The sequence below is a fragment of the Balaenoptera physalus genome (assembly GCF_965194825.1).
Source record: "Balaenoptera physalus genome assembly, chromosome: 9".
Classification (NCBI taxonomy): Eukaryota; Metazoa; Chordata; class Mammalia; order Artiodactyla; family Balaenopteridae; genus Balaenoptera; species Balaenoptera physalus.
In genome coordinates this window covers 44134707-44145297 of record NC_138888.1, presented here as the reverse complement: position 1 = coordinate 44145297, position 10591 = coordinate 44134707, and the positions used below count along the sequence as shown (strand labels likewise).

General features: G+C 37.3%; 1 long non-coding RNA gene across 1 annotated transcript; it reads right to left on the bottom strand.

Moving 5' to 3' along the window:
- Positions 1-2648: 2648 nt before the first annotated feature.
- LOC309667211 lies at positions 2649-9036 on the bottom strand. Its single transcript, XR_014267625.1, has 3 exons — positions 8467-9036; positions 4642-8152; positions 2649-4329 (listed from the first exon to the last, which is right to left on the bottom strand). It is a non-coding gene; the product is annotated as an uncharacterized lncRNA (long non-coding RNA).
- Between the last annotated feature and the right edge of the window lie 1555 nt (positions 9037-10591).

Here is a 10591-nt window from a genome sequence, read left to right as displayed (position 1 = left end):
TAATATTATTTAAAGCGAATAGTACTGAAGTGATAGCACTACCCAAGTAATTCTTATAAAGACACCATCGCCCTGTTGGGACAAGTGTAGTAAGGGATATAAAATCAATGAGTAAGGGTGCTTTGCTCTATCATTAGTTTGTAGCACTTCGATGGGATGACTTACTACAGCCCCAGTAAGCTAATCTGAGCTACAGTAGTCACTAGATATGATCAGCATCTTAGATGGCCTATATTACTATTATCATTCACTTGCAAAAATCAAATTATCAATTAATATGATGCTTAAGCAGCATTGAATGCTAGAGGGATACCATTGTACTGTATGTAAGTCACAAAGTTCAGCAAACTTCAGCTAGAGGTAAAATTAGATGGCAGAGGCCTAAATCCCCAGTGGACCCAGTTGGCTGCATAGCTAAGTAATTGATTTTGTTTAGTAGGATTTCAAATATGTCAATAATTTTAGAGTTGGTTCTTAAGAAGGTTATAAAACAATTGAGTCAAATTTTGGCCCTCTTGCAATCTTTCCTCTGTTGAGTCCCCTGTTCCCCTGTACTTACTCAGCTCGTCTCAGTATTCCATCACTGTGTACTCCACATTGAATCGTCATTTACCACTGCAACACTTCTGCTCCATCATACCCTGTCTGCTGTACTCCTGTCTGTAACTGAAATTCTCTCCTAGCATTTTTTTATGTGATATATAGTTTTAGCATTAGGAAATTAATTTTCTTTAATGTTCAACATAGAGGATATTATCCTACTCAGGTCATCCTAGGATGTCTATGGATGGACTTCATAAAAGTCTGTGAATCTCTTAAAATTGCATAAAAATTTTGAGTGAACGTGCATATGTGGGTTTTTCTGGGGAGAGCGTTCAGTGCTTTTATCAGGTTATCAGAGTCTGTTTCCCCCAGAGAAGTTAAGCACTACTGTCTATTATGACTAACTTGAGTCTTGCTTCCCAGGAAACACAGGAATGTTTCCTGAGATAATGATCTTGCCTTTGTTGTCACCTATGTGTAACTCAAATCATCCTCACTAATCTTCCACCAACAACTTCATCATTTGTTTGATACCCATTCATCATTTAACACCACCAGTCAAAAGACCCACAAAGTACTTCTCATCCACCGCAAAGCAGAACACAACTAGCTTACCACGCTAAGAAGACCAGGCCTACTTACCTTACTTGCCACAAAATGAAGGGAAGGATAGTTGTTTTCCAGTGAAGTTAAGCAGCAGAAACAGTCTATACTGTTTCATTAGTTCAGACCAGAACAGGCCAAATGTTCATTTTTCAAAGATATTTTCATTTTCTTTATTTTTTTCTACGAATCATGCAAAAAATGCTGTTATTAAAATAATTATTTTGTTGTAATTTGAGGGTGTGTGTGTGTTTCCCTCTTAAGAGGAGAACTTTAATAATTTAGGTTACCATTTAGATCTACCTTTCATAATCTCACATGGAATGGTAATGTAGCATTTTATCATCTTCTCTTTTAGCTCTGATATTACTGTTCCAGTTATAAAAGTACTTCTTTCACCCAGCTCATCCCTAATTGTAAAATAGGCAAGGAAATCAGAATCCCAAAGGATTTGCCTCAGTATCCAATCATTGCCTCAATGTCTTTTTATGTATTAATTGAATCTCTCAAATTTCAAATTATATTTTATCCTCAGTGGAGTTATAAAAAAGCTAAAAGGCTTTCATCTTTTGTATAAGTTGCACATGCTTTAAAGCCATTTTCAATATCAAGCTAAATTGGAAAAACAAATCTGCTGAATCACTACTTTCATGCTGTTGATACAATTAGTTGATTGAGTGAACATCTCACTTTTCAGTTTTTCGATGTGTACATACATAGTCCAAGACAAGTGCTTAGCTCTCTTTTCTCTATGGTAAATAAATAATGCATAATTTATAAAATAAATTTTCTTCAGGAATTTGCAAACTGTGCTCCTGTATCTCCACATTCCTTAATAAATATTCTGCACACAACAGATGCTTATGTTGGTGAGAAACCTACTCCTTCTTACTCAGGTTACTGTGTTGAGCTCAAAGTTGAAAAAGTCTAAAGATAATCTTTTTTTACCCTACAGATGTTGATACTAGAGTATTTTCAACCTGTTTGTATTGGGTTTTGGCTTTAACTGTCACTTCCTTAGAGAACTTATTCATTTTCTTCACAGCATTTATTAATATCTCTCACAGCTAGTTATTTGTTTACTGTCCATCTGCTTCATTATATTTTAAAACTCTATAGAGATTATGTCCATAGCGTTACTTGGCTATATCCAGTATCTTTTACAGGGCCTAGCACATGGTAGACACTCAATAACAAGCTTTTGGACAAATGAATGAGTACATTGGAACAGCACAAAAATGCGTGGCTACAGTTTAGACTGCCCTTCTTGGCTGGGTGCGTGTAGCTTTAGGAACCTGCAGCACCCAGAGGAACTCTGAAAGCTGAATATTGGTAAATCCTACTCACAAGCTAAAAGCAGAAACTCCAGGTTCACATTGGTTTTCTCTGGTTTGTGATCTCAGAACGAAGATTTGTTTGGGGACTCAGTGACACCTGCTCCCTTATTTATTCATTCTGCACCCTCCACTCCTAATGAGGTGGAATAGTAAGCACCTGGCTGATTATAGATCCAACAGACTGTTCATGACCTGTTATTTGTTTTCAACATACTCCATCAGGTTCACAGTTCACGTTGTGAATGTCACATGTCTGTGTTTTAAGGATAAATAACTTTTTATATGTGCTTCACATGCAGCAGTTTGTTTCAGTTCAGTAGCAGGAACAGGCCAAAGTAAATGATAAGTAATTAGACAACAAACTCAGAAACTCTGTCATATGAACAGGTTATCAGTGGAAAAACTGCAAGATTGCTCAGGAATGGGAGTATTTCCCTTTATAGGTTTCACATCAATATAGGCAGAAATAAAGAGGTTGGTGAGTTTGAGTGGGAAATAAGACATTATGTAAGAGACAAGCTCAGCTCTTCTCCCTTGAGAGTCCAGATAATCAACAGATTTAATCCCTCAAACAAAGGTAGGCAAATTTGCTTAAACCAGGTTGGTGAATTATTGCAGATCTGGCTGCTTCAGCTGGCAAGCAATCACTGAAGGGTTTTTTCAAAGTTTACTTATAGAAAGAGATAACAGAGCTATTGAAAACAAACAGGTAAAATCTTCTCTGTTATGATTACAAAAGACAATGTAACAGATAACTTATTTAGAAAGATAACAATTATACTTATGACTGCTGTATAGAATCCTAGTTGGTTAGACTCAATTGACCAGCATCATTTAGCTCTTTGAATCCATCAATTTGTCCTCAAATACTGTAGAAATAAATGTATATAATTCTTTAAATCTGTAGAGAATGAGAGTTGGAAACAAGAAATAAAGTTGAATCATAAACATATGTGTGCTGATAGACTATTATCCACTTCCTGAGGTACTATCAAAGGTAAACTGATTATGTAGCAATTCAGTGCTTTTGAGGAAATGTAGAGAGAACTTGGATCATTTATACTTGCAATTCTAAGGCATGCTTTATCTAAATTAGTCTCAGTGCCTGGCAATTGATCAAAGTTACTTTTCGTTTGTCTGTAGATTCTTTCCTTTCTTGGTAAAGAGGCATATTAAACCGTGCCTATAGTGTATTCATATTCAGTAAATACTTATTGAGTGTCTGCTATGTCTGTGGCTTAGGTGCTGGAAAAACAGAAGTGAACAAAACAGAAAAAAAAAATCCATCCCTCATGAGGCTTACGTTCTAAAAAAGGAGGCAAATAATTATACAAAATGTATGTTTTATAATATATTGGAAGGTATTAAGAAGGTTATAAAGAATAATGAAGCAGTGAAGGGACATAGGAAGTTCCGGAGTCGGTCTGGAATTTTGGTCAGGCAAGTTGGTTATTCAAGGGCTTGCTGAGAAGATAACATCTGAAGGAAGATTTAAAGAAGGTGAGGGAGAGAAGCCTGTGGATATGGGAGGGAAGAGTGATCCAGGTAGAGGAGTACAAAGGCCTGAAGAGGGAGCACGCAGATAGCAAGGGGGCCAGCGCATTTGGAGTAAAGGGAGCAAGGAGGAGGGTAGTAAGAGGTAAAACAGAAATGACGGGGACCGTATATGAGGGCCTTGCAAATCATTGCAAGGACTTCGGTTTTAAATGAGAAGTTACTGGAAGGTTTTGAGTAGTCGAGTGATATATCTTGATTTACGTTTTTGTTAGATCACTTCATTGCTTTCTCATTTTCTTTTTTTTTTTAATTCTTATTGGAGCATAGTTGATTGACAATGTTGTGTTACCTGGTTTACATTTTTTTTTAAATTTATTTATGTATTTATCTATTTATGGCTGTGTTGGGTCTTCGTTTCTGTGCGAGGGCTTTCTCTAGTTGCGGCAAGCGGGGGCCACTCTTCATCGCGGTGCGCGGGCCTCTCATTATCGCGGCCTCTCTTGTTGCGGAGCACAGGCTCCAGACGCGCAGGCTCAGCAGTTGTGACTCACGGGCCCAGCTGCTCCGCGGCATGTGGGATCCTCCTGGACCGGGGCACGAACCCGTGTCCCCTGCATTGGCAGGCGGATTCCCAACCGCTGCGCCACCAGGGAAGCCCCACCTGGTTTACATTTTTAAAGGATCAGTTTGTCTCTGTGTTGAGAGGAGATTGGAAGCCAGTTGGTAGCCGTTGCAGTAATTTAGGCAAGATGAGGCTGCCTCTGATGAGTCTGGTAGCAGCAGAGAAAGTGAGAAGTGGTCAAATTCTGGACGTATTTAAAAAGTAGAGCCAGCAGAATTTGCTGACATCATTACTTAGAAAAATGGCCAGCTCTAAAATATTTTTTTCATTTCTCAGTTTCCATTATATAGCTACGCTAAGGACGCTGGTATAGATTCAGGAAGTCAAATTACTTGGCTATAGAGACTACATTTTGAAGTAGATAAATGTTCAAGAAAAACTACATGATATTTCTCAATATTTTGTACCATTATTATATTTATCTTAAGATATTCAATAAAATGGTATAAAAGATAAAATACAAACAGTTTGTCTTTTCTCTTACTAAGTATATAGTAAATATTATTTTTAATGAGGTGTGGCCGAAACATTTATTTTGAACTTCATGGTTCTGTCTTTGTGTTTACCTAACAATAACAGAATATGTCCATCTCGGAAAATGGAAAAGATCAAACGTTTAGCTTTAAAGACAGTAAAGGGAAAACAGGAAAAGAATAATAGTTGACATTTTTCAACTTTTGAACTCTGTCACTATCTCTTACTTAGTGTGTTTCCACACTTCGCTTTCATGCTTAGTTTAAAACCACTATAACTTGCTTTAGTAAACAAGACATGATAAAAGCATTTTCTTGTGATTATGAAGTAAACAAAAAATTTAAACTCCACTTAAGAAAATATCTTCCAGGAGAGATAAGAAAAACAAAACACTGATGAGTTACAATTTCAGTGAATGATAGAATGCTAGCAAGAGAGGTGTCTGATGACTTCCTAGTTTGGGTGCTAGGAAAATCTGAGAGAATTTTATGTGAGCTATTAGAGGAAAAGAAAAAATTAAATCTCTAGGTCAAGGTTTCCCAAACCTCCTTAAGATGTTAATAGTTGTCCTTTGGTAAAAGGATTTTTTATTTAAATAAAATAGGAAACATTGGGTTAAACTAAGTAGTCATATCCCCCCTAGCCCACCACTGCAGCCCAGGTCTCTGATTTCTCAGCCTTTATTTACCTTAGAGAGAGATACAGCCACATGGAGGTATCTTTTACAAAACGCATGTGCTAAGTGCTTTGTCCATTTGAAAATGGGATTTGTCTCTTTTTCTTACTGATTTGAAGGGGTTCTTTATGAATTCTGCTAGACATATGAATTAAAATTATTTTCTAACACTGTATATCTTGTCTTCTCAAACCTCTCTCCATTGTTATTCTCTGAGGTATCAGAGAAAAATAATGTCCCATTTAGGTTAGAATGATAAGTCCAAGGAAAGAATTTCATGGGTGAATCAGGAAGGGATTGTTCTTTTGTTTCTAAACTGGAAGTTTCCATAGATGCCAACAAAACCCCACAATGAAACTGAAGCTGCAGTTTCATTTGAATGCTGTATTTTGGACCCTGAGGAAAATAATATTTGCTAGTTTCACTTCATCTTTAGGATATTTAGTCAGAATTGACTCCTAGGATAAAACACAGACAGGCCATCAATAAATACCTTAAGCTGAGGTATGACCAACAGTGCACATGTTTAAGTTAGTTTCTCTTTTAATATCTTATTAGACAGAAAATAAACAAAACATGAGTCAACTAAGTCAGAGCTGAAATTCTCTCTCCACCATCGAATAGTTGAATGAACCTAGCTAAGTAACTTAATTTCTCAGATCCCTTATCTGTAACAGGGCTAATAATACCAACCTCCTAGGGTTGCTATGAGGATTAAATAATACCAAGTATGAAAAGCACCTAATTTAGCACCTGGCACCAGTAGTTGCTAAATAGGTATTATTAGTGAAAGGAGAAGAAGTAGAGTCAGACTCTACTCCAGTATTTTCGGCATGTGGATTAGATGCAAGCACTAATTCTTCATTTCTATTTTGTAATCCACTCCCAAAGCACTGGGTCCAAAATTGAGCAGCCTCGAGGCAGGAGACTGACCCCTGCAGTGAGAGGGCCTTTCTCCAGAAGCTCCAGAGTTCATATTCTAGGTTGAATCCAATCTTTTTTATGGTTATATTGAAAACTTTAAGAAGTTATTTGTAAATTTTGGGAAAAAATTTCCATTAAGAAGAGATTTTGTAATATAATAGGGAAGTTCTTTATTCATAGGCCTATTTTTTTTTTTCTAAGTCAGGAACAAGGCTTGTGACAACCTAGAAAAAATATTGTTCAACATCCCCACCTACTGGTAACTCTAAATAATATTATTCAACTGGTGAAAGAACTGAAAATTCCTAGTTTTAAAGATATGAAGTACTACTAATAATGATAATGATTAATGTGTACTGAGCACTTACAAGGTCTTGGAGACTTTCTCAAGAGTTTTATGATATGGTAAATCACAGAATAATAAACTGCTTTGGATTGAGTCAATATAACCTAAGGAAGCAATAATAATTTTCAGCATTACCACTGGGCAAGAGAACGAATCACTGACTCAATCCAAAGCAGGATCTTGGGTCCATGTCATCTTAGGTGTACAAGATCGCAACAGCCTTCTAAATGGCCTCTCTGCCTCCAGTTTTTTTCCAAGCCTATCCATTTTATGCTGTGACATTAATTTTCTCATGATGATTAAAAACAAAGAAAGAAATAAGTTTCTGAATAGACTTTAAAAAAAGATTTAAAAATTTTATATCAGAGACAACAGTCTTAAAGCTAAGACTTTCAGTTGATAGGGTTGAACCTGTGGGAGAAGAAAAAATGTAAAGATGAAGCGCAGAAGGCAAGAGAACATGAAGCATTTGCCTTATAAAGTTGATGTGAAAAAATATATGATGATATCAAAGCAGATTTCCTCACCCTGATTAGAGTAAGCTGTCATAGGCCAGAGGAAATGGGAGATTGGGAAAAGACGTGATCTAGATGATGAGCCGGAGCCTGGTGCCATAAGGGAATGACACATTTAGGGATTTGGGGAGAGAGGGAATGTATTTTACAAGTGGAAGGAATATAAGTAATCTGTGGTCACAGAATGGGCCGGAGAGCTTGCCATATATTCTTTGACACTCCTGTCCCTGAGAGAGGAAAGATGAGATCTATGGCCCCTCTCCTTGAATTTTGGCTGGTTCTATAATTTCTTTGACCCACACAATATCACAGAAGTGACACTATGCCAGTTTCCAGGCCCAAGTCTTAAGAAATGGGCTGTTTCCACTTCCTGACTCTTGGAATAGTCTAGGAGCCCTGAGGCTCCATGTAAAATCCAACTACACTGAGACCTCCATGGTGGACAGGCCACATGTAGGTACTCCATTGACAATCTCAGCCCAAACTTCCAAAACACTAAAGATGTGAGCGAAGCCACCTTGGACTCACCAGAGCAGCCCTTCCACCAGCAAAATGCCACTAAGTGACCTTAGGTGATGCCACATAGAACAGAAGAATTGTGCAGCTGAGCCTTGCCTACATTTTTTTTTTTTTTAAGAAATTCACGTTATTTATTTATTTATGACTGTGTTGAGTCTTCGTTTCTGTGCGAGGGCTTTCTCTAGTTGCGGCAAGCGGGGACCACTCCTCATCGCGGTGCGCGGGCCTCTCACCATCGCGGCCTCTCTTGTTGCGGAGCACAGGCTCCAGACGCGCAGGCTCAGTAATTGTGGCTCACGGGCCCAGTTGCTCCGTGGCATGTGGGGATCTTCCCAGACCAGGGCTCGAACCCGCGTCCCCTGCATTGGCAGGCAGATTCTCAACCACTGCGCCACCAGGGAAGCCCTTGCCTACATTTTTTGACTCATGAAATCAAGAGATACAATAAGATAATGGTTGTTTTGCAACACTACATTCTGGGGTAAATTGATAGCCAGCTATAATCAGAACATCCCCATGCAGCCCAGTCTCAACACAGCAGCCAGAGGGAACATTGAAATGTAAGTCAGATCATGTCCCTCCTAGTCTCAAAACTCTGCAAAGTTCTGTCAACTTTTTGTAAAGTTTGTTAACACTGTAAACCCCAAAGTTCTTACAGTCACCTTCAAGGCCTTACATGATACAGTCCCTATTACTTCTCTAACTTCATTCCCTGCTACTGTCTCCCTTGCCCACTCACCACCTGCCACTCCAGCCCTCTGCTCTCCAGGAAGAAACTCAGCATGTTCCTGCTAATGGCTCTAGCAGTTTCTCTGCCTGGAACACTCTTCTTCCACAAAGCTACTTTGCTAACTCCCTCACCTGTCTTAAGTATTTTCTCAAATGTCAACTTCTCAGTAGGCCTTTCAATGAGACCTATCCTGATGACCTTATTTAACACTATTAATTGTACCCACCCCTGGCACTCCCACCCTCCCAGCACTCTTGATCCTTATCCTGTACTATTTTGACTTTTTTCCCATACTTACGCCCTTCTAACGTACGACATAATTTATTTATTCATAATTTTATTAAATTGTTCATCTGCTTGGGTAGAATATGAGCTCCCCAAGGGCAAGATCTTTTTCTGTTTTGTTTACGGATGAATCCCAAGTGCCTGGCAATTACTGAAGTACTCAGTAAGGACCGTTGAATATTTGAATGAATGAGTTTACCTCGAATTAATACTGTCGCAATGTCTTCTGCTGAACATACATCGGTCTTCAAAAAGTAAGTTTAATTTAGTTTTAAAGAGAAAAATATGTTAAACTTTAGCTAACTTGAATTCTCTGAATGTGAATCTATTTTCCCTGCTGTATGCATTTGAGCCAGAGGACCCTAGGCAAGGCTTTTCATCCTTGGAAGAAACAATTTTCCAAATAGAATATAATCATCATCACAGTCATTATCATCATCATCATCATCATCATCATCTTTGTCACTGCTTGAAAACCCAAACTGAAAAACAATTTTACCAGTGCAATTCCTTTTGTGAGACAGGAGTGAAGCATCATCTCAACTATTTTCATTTGTTATTCTCAATAGTTTTCCTTTTTGAGCCCAAATTAAATTTTCATCTTTTCCTAGTTTGCTGAGTGCTTTGGTGTGAATGGTTGCTGACTTATGTCAAATGCCTTTTCTATGTCTACTGAGTTTTTTTTTTAAGAATTCTACTAATGTAGTGAATTTTACTGATTGATTTTTAGAATGTCAGAGTATTCTTGCATTCCTGGGATGAAACCCCTTTGTCATGATGTGTCATCCTTTTAATATATTGTTGGATTCCATTTTGTTAACAGTTTCTGTGTCTATGCTTATAAGGGATAGTTTGTAATTTCTTTCCTTGTAATGTCTTTGCCAGCTTTTGATAAAAGGGTTATGCTGATCTTGTGAAATGAGTTGGAAAGTATTCCCCTCTCCTCAATTTTTCTGAAAATTGATAGAAGTCACTAAAGAAACCATTCAGACCTCAAGTTGTCTTTAAGGAAAAGTTTTTATTGTGGTTTCAATTTTTTAAAATAGAAGAGGGCTATTCTGATTTTCTATTTCTTGTATTAGTGTTGATGAGTTGTTTTTTAGAAGAAATTTGTCCATTTCACCTAGATTTTTAAATTTAGTGGCCAAAAGTTGTTCCTAAATACTGCCTTATTATCCTTTTGCTATCTGTATCTAAGATCTGTAGTGATATTTCCTGTTTTATACTTGATGTCGGTCATTTGCATTTCATCTCATTTTTTTTATTATTATTCTTGCTAGGGGTTTATAACTTTTATTAATCTTTTCAGATAATCAACTTTTTGAATATTCTTTAATGTTTATCTTTTATTAAAATGATTTTTTTCTCACATGTTTATTATGCTTTTCCTTCTACTTGGTTTTAATTTGCTTTTCTTTTGCTACCTTCTTAAGATGGAAACTTACATCACTGATTTTAAACCTATTTTTCTTTACTAGTGTAGTAACTTAAAGCTATATGTTTTCCTTCAAATATTGCAT